Here is a 10603-nt window from a genome sequence, read left to right as displayed (position 1 = left end):
CACACAGCCCCCCCCACACACACAGCCGCCCCCCCCCACACACACAGCCCCCCCACACACACACACAGCCCCCCCCCACACACACACACACAGCCCCCCCCCCCACACACACACACACACAGCCCCCCCCCCCACACACACACACAGCCCCCCCCCCCCACACACACAGCCCCCCCAAAACACACACAGCCCCCCCAAAACACACACAGAGAGAGAAGGGACTGGAAAGCACATTGTATTTAGTATAAAGTTACTAGCAGACCATCACAAATGTGATTTTCCATACACCTTAAGTACATGAGATTGTAAATACAAGGCAGATCTAGAAATGCTTTAAAACAAACCAAAAAAAAACAGAACATTGCTGGCTATTATACTGTGTTTTACATTTTACTAACAGCAAACAATTTTTTCACTTTCAGAGTTTTACGTGCATAAATACAATTGTTTGAATTTCAATACACAAACACCAGCATCTAATATTTATTTGAATATGATTAGTAAAATCTGGAGACTATAAATAAAAAAGGTCTTGTGATCAACTGACCCTTATTTAAATTGCTAGAGCATCAGAACACTGAAATCCTGCAGTTTCTGAAGGGTTAAAGGAAAGAAGATTGGATTTAGCAAGGAGTTATCCCGGCCAGCAGTCTTGGCTGGCTTTCAGGTGTCTGACCTCTCATTCTGTGCATTCAATTTACGATCGAGCCGAGCACACACACACATAATTAAAGTTATGCACTGTCTGGCAATTACAAGCAGGCAGAGACTGGATAAGAAGAGGAATGCGGGGAGGGGAATTTTAAAAAAAAACAACTGCACGCAGGTTCCTTCAGTGCCGATTACTTAACTTTACTGCATTCAGAACTAAACAACCCCAGGCAGGCTGGATTGCTAAAGTGCCTGCCACGGTAACGGTTATGTTAATTTACCTACTACCTTCATAGCTTCACAGCTGACTCACGGTCCCGGACAGAGCACTCTCTGCTCATACCTCCAGCCCTCCACAGAGTCCACACTACTGCACATTTGAGCACACCTGCCCCGCCCCCCAGAAAAGTTCCCGGGTCCAAAAAAAAACTTTTTTTTTAAAATATAAAATAATATGCCTTCGCCTTGCCTTGCGAAAATTTAAAAAAAAGCCTTACTGACTAGTTGGTCTTGACAGGTGACTCGTAGGTAGTTGGCTGCGTGTGTGCGGGTGATGCGCAGCGTAGGGAGGATAGGTCAAGGCAGGGGGTGAGGGACGACACACTGGAGACACAAGGAGAGACAATCTATCAGACTCAGTGGACTGGACTCTTTTGATGCTGGGGAGGAGCCGGTGATGCAGGGATACCTGCAGCCAATCAGAGCGCAGCTGAACTTGGCTCCTTGAAGTTGTCCCTCCCCACTCGCACACTTCAGCTTGTGCGAACAGGGATCTGAATGAAAGCAGTTTAAGCCTGGCCCACATGCCTGCAGTGAAATAGACTTCACTGACAGGCAGGATATAGGGCTCTATCGCACGTGCGATTGCCTTAAAGAGACACACCAGAAACCAAAAATTTTTTACTGTAATAAAAAAAAAGCATCAGATTTTTTTTTTTGGGGGTTAGAAATAAAATATAATTTTTCTAATAGGGGGCTATTGGAAAAATTATATTTTATTCAGCAAAATTTTTTTTTTTCCTCTGCATCTGACAGGGGGGCACGTGCTCATGTGCACAAATGGAGGAGCCTCCACTGCTGAGAGCTTCTAAGTAAGTTTTTAAACAGTTTTATACTGGATTTTTATATCAGTATCTGTGCATCTTATTCTGTATAGTAGTGTCTATTACATGCAGTTATATGAAAATGAGTGTATACTGTCCCCTCAAATGACTGCTGCAGTCTTACATCTACCCAGGATAGCCCCTTCCTAAGATTAACAATATTTTATTCACTGGGAATACTATCAGTGCTCATACAAGAAATAAAGTTGTCTAATCAGGACTTATCCAGAAGGTTTTCCTAAACAAATAATCAGATAACAGGTAACTATGTTTCCTCTTAGGGTGTCTGCCAGGTCACAGTTTCGGATATAGGTTTGTCACAGTTCCCCTTGCATTCAAACATTGAATGTTTAACGTCCGGTGGGACTTGCAGTCAGGTTGGGGCGGCTAGAACTGTGAACCCAGTCTCCTAATCCCAGTTATCTTTAAATAGAAACCCTCCTAGGTCACAAGTTTTGACATTTACAGAAACAATTTACACTGAACCAATTTTCACATTTACAGAAAACAAACAAAACAATTTACGCAATACGACACATAACATTAATAAATCAATAAACAAAGCCTCTTAGAATAGCATCACTCAGAATGCCAAACAGCTCTAACCCCTTACCCAGAGACACTCAATTACTGTTAAACTAAAAACATTTTACAAAAAATGTTCTTACCATTCAGAAGACCGGTCTAAATTGAGTGTCCCTGGAGCAGAAAGTCTTTGCCACTTGGATTGCTGTCTGAGATTTTGCCATCCTTGTGACTATGAATTCAATAATGTAGCTACCAAAACTGGAAACCAAATGTTGTGGCCGGGTTTTGTCTTTGCTGTCAAAAAAGCACAGTCCTGTTTGATATCCCACTCATGGAGGTGAAATCTCTTTTGAAAGTCTGGTCACAAAGATGCATACCCATTTGAAAGCATGGTTATGAAAACACTTGTGCTGTAAGTGACAATCACAACATTCTGAGTGTTAATTAGCAAAAAAACAATAACAGAAAGTGATTGCTACACATCATTTCTAAATATTGGGGTCCTTATATCACTTTTCCTGACAATCCCCTTAACTGTACAAGATATCTCATATTAAATACAAATACTCATGTACATTTACATATACTGGATAATAAGGTATGGAGGGAATTGGATTCAATATATCTCAGACCTCAAAATAATTCACAAACTAGTATACAGTATATATTAGGGTAATCAAACCCATATGCTCCTAAATTTGCTAGTCACTATAAATATGGTGGGGGGTGCTCATTATCCGGATAAGTAAGTTGAAAAAACAAAAGAATAATGGATAAACCAGAGCACTCTTAGTTATCAATGAATCAGAATGTGGAACAGTGAGGTAGTATGCAGTGGGTGTAAAATAAAACTTAACATTTAATTGTATTAGTTAAAAAGGTAGTAATAACTACCTGTGTAGTGCATTAAAAGGCTGTATTGTGGTACAGTAGAGCTGGCAAACCTTAGGAAAGTATCCTTAGGGACGTAGCTGCATACAATGTAACCAAAGGTTAAACCTATATAGAGAAAAGGAAATAAGTCTGCTGCAAAAACACCATTATATGCTCACGGATTGCACTGAAAACTAATTCTAAAAAAGAGGACAGGCCTCACACCAATTATACTAAGCTGGTGCAATACTGGAGCGGTGTATATTGCAGCAGAGATTCCGATTGAAACAAATTAGAGGTGGATACAAAGTATAGCGCTAAGAACGTCTATGAGGTTGCAGAGCTCTTAAATGTTTCCTGCCCACTGTAGATGGACTATTCAATTGTGATGAACAAAGATTTAATAAATCATGAAAGAAAAATGTTTCATGCAACTTGAAATGATGTCTGTGGCCACTTCAGAGTGTCTTGCACATGTGCTACAATATAAAAGTGTTTCAAATTGAATATTTGCAAAAATATCAAAAAGGCCAATTTGAACTATATCGAGAGATTTTAGGTTTCAAATTCAATACATGTAAAATGGCCTTGAAAACATTTTTAAAAGTATTGAAAAAATTTATTGAGATTGCCGTTAAAAATACAGCCTTTATCACCAAGCTGAAAACATGCTTGCGGCTCCAGGAAACAGCCAAAGAAAAAAATATTGGAAGGATTCACTTCCAAGCAACCCCACTCACTGATACCCTTTATAGTGTATATAGTACTATGTGCTGATAGGTGAAGGGTAACAAGATAAATTGAACTCTGTTGATTATAATGGAGAGTCATTTGCAACTTGCAGATGTGAAGAGAGAAATGTACAAATCTCTTTAAATTGCACAATTTTTTAGTTTAATTAAAGGTTACAAGGTAAATCTAATTAATATATCAAAAGCACAAAGTAGCACCTAACTAGCAAATGCTATGTTTCTTATCAGTAGGATATTTTATAATTCCTCAGACATCCAATCGGTTGAAATGAAACAACAATTACTAATTTATGTTGGAAAAAAATCATGAAGTTTTAGCAATTAATGTATGATGTTATTTTAAAGATCATACTCAGATATCCAACTGCCTTGTTTTCTGTGACTGCATTAAGAAGACAGCTGCACAATTAAGTACCATAATAAAACTCTCATAAAAGAAAAATACAAATATTGCTAAAGGACACTATTCCAATTGACTTTATAGAAGTGTCCAATAGCTTTAATGTACAGTATATAAAATGTTATTTCAAAGCTGATTGCAGTCCTCAAGAAAATGTCTCTAATTATTCTTTTCATAGAGCTGTGGCAGTTTTCCACTAATTGTGGACATGAATAATGGCATCTTGAAGCATTTAGTATTTATCTTCATGCCGATGTATAGAAACAAATGAAGGGGATTCTGGGAGAACATATGATAGTACAGTAGATATACAAACATTACAATATTACAATCTGCAAGCAGCTGCAAAACAAGGCTGTACTAATAAAGTAAGAGATTTGGAAAGTACAAATAAAGGTTATGTTTTTTTTCCCATCTCATTGATGTTGGTATGTTAATTAATCAAGAGCCTACTAATTAAGTGATATGGCATGTCACAATAAACGTTTGTCTGCCTCTACTAAATTTACAGGACCAGCTTTTGTGGTGACTTTAATTGACCTTGTCTGTATAACTAAATCGCACCTCAATTCATAAACATAGTTTCACTGAGCTGTGTGTGACATTACTGTAGAATATGTTGTGCTTGCAAGCTTTTAAAGTAATATAGTTTTCAGCTAATAGTTTTCTCAACAAGTTTTTATTTAATATTATTTTTTTAAAGAGCTAGAGCCTTCACATCACAAATTCATTATATTGGATGGTTTGTTTCAGAAGCATATTATCAATCTATAAAGAAACTTACCATGACACACACATAAAAAAAATTAGAATTTATAACTGAAGTAGAAATAGACACATCATTATTCACTGACTCTTAGCTGCAGACACAGATATAGCAATATGAAATCAATTATTTCCCCCCACATTTTTTGCTGCACTAATTGTGTTGTAGACTAGTGTTAGTGGTTGATTATGATCTATAATTTGGCAATTATTGGCCTGTAAATAGGACAGTAAACACCTTGATATTTTCAAATAATGTTTTATTATGTGTAATGAAACAATTTTGCAATACATTTTCATTGCTTATTTTGTCCCCTTTTCATGTAATTTAGCTGTGATTATTTAGCAATTTATAATTGTAGGAACATTAAAAGCACTCTGCTGGGGGGGGGGGGGGGGGCGGAGCTGGCTGCATTTATGATGGCTGCTTGAGACCAGAGCTCTGATATAGGAACCTCTACAAACACAACCAGAGTTGCTCATTATAAAGATTTGGCCTGCTAACACACCAATCCACACTTTGGAGCAAATGGAGCATTGAACACGAAGCAGCCAGAACCCTTAGACAGCCGGAAAGCTAACTAACAGATGAAAGTTTGCTACAGACCGTTCCGGTCGGCATCTTGGAAACCGCATGGCGCAATTGAAAGCCTCACAACCGGAGTAGAATGACCCACAAATGTGAGTAACAAAACAGCAGGCACAAGAATATACACCGCATAACATTCTCAAGAGGTATATACTTATTATCTCCTAGGGCAGGACGGCGGTACTGGTGAAGAACAGTTATAGGATATAAAAATATGCATACTGCTCACTTCTATTTTTGGTGACACAGGAATTGGGAATGTGCAGGAAAACTATAGAAAAGTTATAAGCTGTATTAATTTAATGTCCTTACATACAGCTAGATTACGAGTTTGGCATTATGAGTGAAAAAGCATCGTTATGCTTCATAACGCTGCTTTTTCCCTAACACCGCTATTACAAATCTTGTAGGTATAGGTGTGCCGCACACATTTTTGACCGTCACACATCGTCAGTACCGCACTTTTAAAAAAGTATTTTTTCAATGGGACTTTCATAGCGCCGGTATTATGAGTTTGCTCTGGAGGCCAAAAAGTGAGCGGTACACTCTATAACCACAAGATTCGTACGGCCATCTAAAGTCAGTAGTTATGAGTTTTACACTACAAAGCTGTACCATAAAACTCATAACTAAAGTGTTAAAATGTACACTAACACCCATAAACTGCCCATTAACCCCTAAACCGAGGCCCTCCCGCATCGCAAATAGTAAAATCAGATTATTAACTCCTAATCTGCCGCTCCGGACATCGCCGCCACTATTAAAATGTATTAACCCCTCTTCCGCCGATCCCCGACATTGTCACCACTATAATAAACCTATTAACCCTTAAACCGCCGCCCTCCCGCATCACAAACACTACTTACATATTATTAACCCCTAATCTGCCGTCCGCCCACACCGCCACTATAATAAACCTATTAACCACTAAACCGCAAGCCCCCCACAACGAAATATACTAAATTAAACTATTAACCCTATAACCTCTGGCCTCCCACATCACTACATAAATATATTAACCCCCAAACCTAACCCTAACCATAACGTGACCCTAAGCATAAGTCTAACCCTAACACCCCCTAACTTTAATATAATTAAAATAAAGCTAAATAAATCTTACAATTATTACCTAAATAATTCCTATTTAAAAATAGATACTTACCTATAAAAAAAACCCTAAGCGAGCTACAATATAACTAATAGTTACGTTGTAGCTAGCTTAGGTTTCATTTTTATTTCACAGATAAGTTTGTATTTATTTTTTTTTTTTTTTTATTTTTTTTTATTTTTTTATTTTTTTTAGGTTCAAATGTATTTATTTAATTCTTTAGTTGTATTTGTTGTCATGTTTAAGATTTTTGTTATTTATACAGTATGTCTGCATAAGTAAATGTTGTATGATTCATGTCTGCTTTTAAGTTATTTATATATTTAATTATGAAAAAACTATTTAATTGAAGTCTTTGTTTACATTTTCAGTCAAATGCACAAAATTGGGGCATGCAATGATGGACTCACCCAAACAGACAAAAGTCAGGAAATGCGGAACTTAAATGTTTCACCCTTCCCCTGGGCCTTGTTGATGAATTCACTCAATTACGTAACAATCATCATAAATTAAAACATCATAAATCAAAACATCAATGACATTATAGTTCTATTAAAAAGACAAAGAAATGACAAATATGTTTTTTTGTGTAGAGCATGCAAATATTTTCTGTATACAGAAAGGAAGTCGAGTGATAGCACACAAAATATAGCTTTGATTAATAATAAAATAATTTTATATTGTAAATTGAAATGGCTTAATTTGTAACATGGCAGACGGCAGTACCTGCAACCTTTCCATAGTTTTGGTAACAGGGCTGAATTCCAGGATGATCTCTAAAGGAACATAATAAGGCACAAAGAAAACGCTCTGATGTGCTCTTCCATATAAATATGTGTTTAACGCCTGCAATTCAGTTAAATGCATAACGTCAGCTGCAGATCAGCAATGCACTACTGGGAGCTTGCAGAACACATTTAGTGAGCCATTGACAAGAGCACATCTGTATAGCAACCAGTCAGAAGCTATCTCCCAGTAGTGCATTGCTGCTCCTACCTAGGCTTGCTTTTTTTTTATAATAATAATTTTTATTGAGGTTAGGATAGCATATACACAACAGTCTCATAAAAAGATAAAAACTCAACAAGATACATTCTATTGACGTGACATGACATTTAGGTACCTCATTTTTGAGTCTAGCAGGTTTGCAAAGTCCTCAATCTATCCGGCCCAGTCAAAGGACCAAAAATTAAACAAGGCACTTGAGGACATGTGAACGGAGATAACAGTACACATCTCAGTTTCAGCATATATAGAATGATACAAGTTATGGAATGAACATACAGTATTCAAATAGAACAAACTTCAGTTTCTAATCTATACTTAGTGTCTGTTAGCACTGAACTTGTATTGAAATATATGAATTGTTAGTACTATTATCTAAAGGAAAACTGCTAAGGGACAGGAAACTATAAACAAAGTTTAATTACCTGTTTTGAAACCCCGAGAGCCATTCTAGGGAAATACAGGAAAAGTCTTAGTCAAGGCTCTGCAGGTTGGACAGAGACTACTGAACTCTGTCAAAAGATATGCGGGGAAGAAAGAGATCTTCCCTAATCGCACAAAAAAATGGTGGGGGGCGGAGGGTAGGCCGCAAATAGTGTACATTTCTGATGTACATTGTACATGTACATTTCTGATGGCAGTATACATATCTAGCATCTTTAGTATCCATCTAAATGGCTGCTTCAATTCTATGTAAGAATTACGTTATATAGAGTATGTTCTGACTACACTAGAAACATAAAATATTAGTGAAGCCGCTTAACAATATCTAAAACTGAGTATAAGGGGAGTAGTAAAAGGGGGCTCGAGTGGCATAGGCTAGGGACCGGTATACAATTAATAAACAAGAGCTGTTGATCTCTAAACCCCTGCCATTGTTCTGGAAAACAAACATTAACATAGAACTTCTTAAAGCTTGTTAGGTTACCATAGGCATAGCATTTACAGTAAATATACTTTAGTATGAAGGTATTTTACCTTAAAGTCTCCCTTATCTATCACTGAAAAATAGATAAACCCATAATCCAGGTATTAGGTAAGATAGGTTGTATAAATGTATACAGTCCTGCCACAGAAAGAACTGCTCAAGGCTTACTGGGTAACTATAGGTTTAGGAGTTGCAATAAATATTCTACCCTAAAGTCTCTATTATTTATCTCTGAGCAATATGGTATGAAGGTGTGCAGACCCCAGCAAATGTGTGAGAGAAGCAGTCCACATATGAGAAGCAAATAACTTTCTGGAGTAAGTGCATAGTAAAGGGTAGGTACTACTAGCAGTATAGCACAAAATATCATAGGGCATAGTAAAGGCATCAGATATTGCTAAACAGCTAAGCATTGACAGCTATTTTCATCCCCATTATTTATTAAGTGAATCCCCCAGATCCGTGCAATATAGCCTGAGTCAGGTTAAGAATATTTAAATCTCTGGTTTTGGATTCCCTCTCATCAAACATGCTAGGCAGCCTAATCAATACATAGTAAATAATCTCTTCAACTAAACATAATAAAATGGCTAAAGAAAGCTATAATGAATTATAGAGAGTAATCTAGTTATAAAGTATATATGGTAAGGGGTAGCATAGATCTGCATATTGTAACTACTGCGGGTAACCTTTAGTCAGCAGGGACTCTGCTAAGATCTGAACATAATAGTACCCCACCTCATGGTGTTCACCCCTCATCTAGTCAGCGGGAGCATACGGACAAGTAATGGCAATGACATCCAAAAAGGGTTAGACCCCAACAATTATGTTCAAATATAAATGCTCCCCTCTCATGTGGCCATATTAAACTGTGGACATTTATGCTGTTAAAACAACTGCTTCCAGTTAAAAATATTTTCACGTAGGAAATGTCCCATAGAGGAGCTGGCTCATGGAGCTGTCTACGTTGCTAACCCACAGCTTGTCCTCATAGGTTGGGTCTCATGGGTCAAATCTTCAGGCTAAAGAGCCGTCATTTAAGAGTCATAAGGCCACAGTATTAAAAGACAAGCCCCATAAGTAAAAGCCAGTTTACCCTATGCCAGTTCTGTACAAGCGGCTTAGTAGTGTGGCGTGCTGAGTGGCGAAGAGCTCTCCCTGATCAGGCCGCAGCACAGATGATTCTGCAGGGTCCCCACAGCCTTTCGATCCATGCAATATGCCCAAACAGCCCATGTCCAAGAGAAATGAGCGCAGCGGTGCGCGACAATCACCGCATTCCACAGAGCCTTCTTCTTTGCATGAGCGTCTGTACGGTAATACCGCCCATGTTTGCAGACCGCTTTTGGCGATAGAGGGAGAGCGGGACTCCAGCTTGGGGGCCGCGCTCACCAGCATCAGTGACAGAGGATCTGTTGACGCTGCGGCGTCCCGTAACTCCAGCGCTGTTCCCTGCTGTACAGCGGCGGCATCGCTGCGTGTTCGTGCCGTTTGTATTAAGGCGTTAAAGGTGTCAAGTTTCTCACATATCTTTCTCCCGTATTCCTCAATTAGGTCCCTGATGCCAGAGTATAGCATCTGGGACTTCATGGCGGGCAATAGTGTATTTGTTTCCAAGATGGCGCTTCAATATGGTATAGGGAGCTCCACAACAGTTCTCCTGCTCCGCATTGCTCTCGTATCAACCAAATCACTTTTGCGATATCCAAGGCTTCTTCCAGTGTTATTGTCCCTTAGGCATAAGCTGTGTAAATCAATTTTTGTCAGGGGTGAACCAAATTATTTTAAGGTTGAAGTTGGGAGCTCCCGGTCAATGCGTCCTGTAGCTTTGGCGGTTAACTCCGCCCCCCCCGTTTGTATTTATTTTAACTAGGTAGACTAGTTAGTAAATAGTTATTAAC

The sequence above is a fragment of the Bombina bombina genome, unplaced genomic scaffold (genome assembly GCF_027579735.1).
Source record: "Bombina bombina isolate aBomBom1 unplaced genomic scaffold, aBomBom1.pri scaffold_554, whole genome shotgun sequence".
Taxonomy (NCBI): Eukaryota; Metazoa; Chordata; class Amphibia; order Anura; family Bombinatoridae; genus Bombina; species Bombina bombina.
This window is presented reverse-complemented; position numbering follows the sequence as displayed.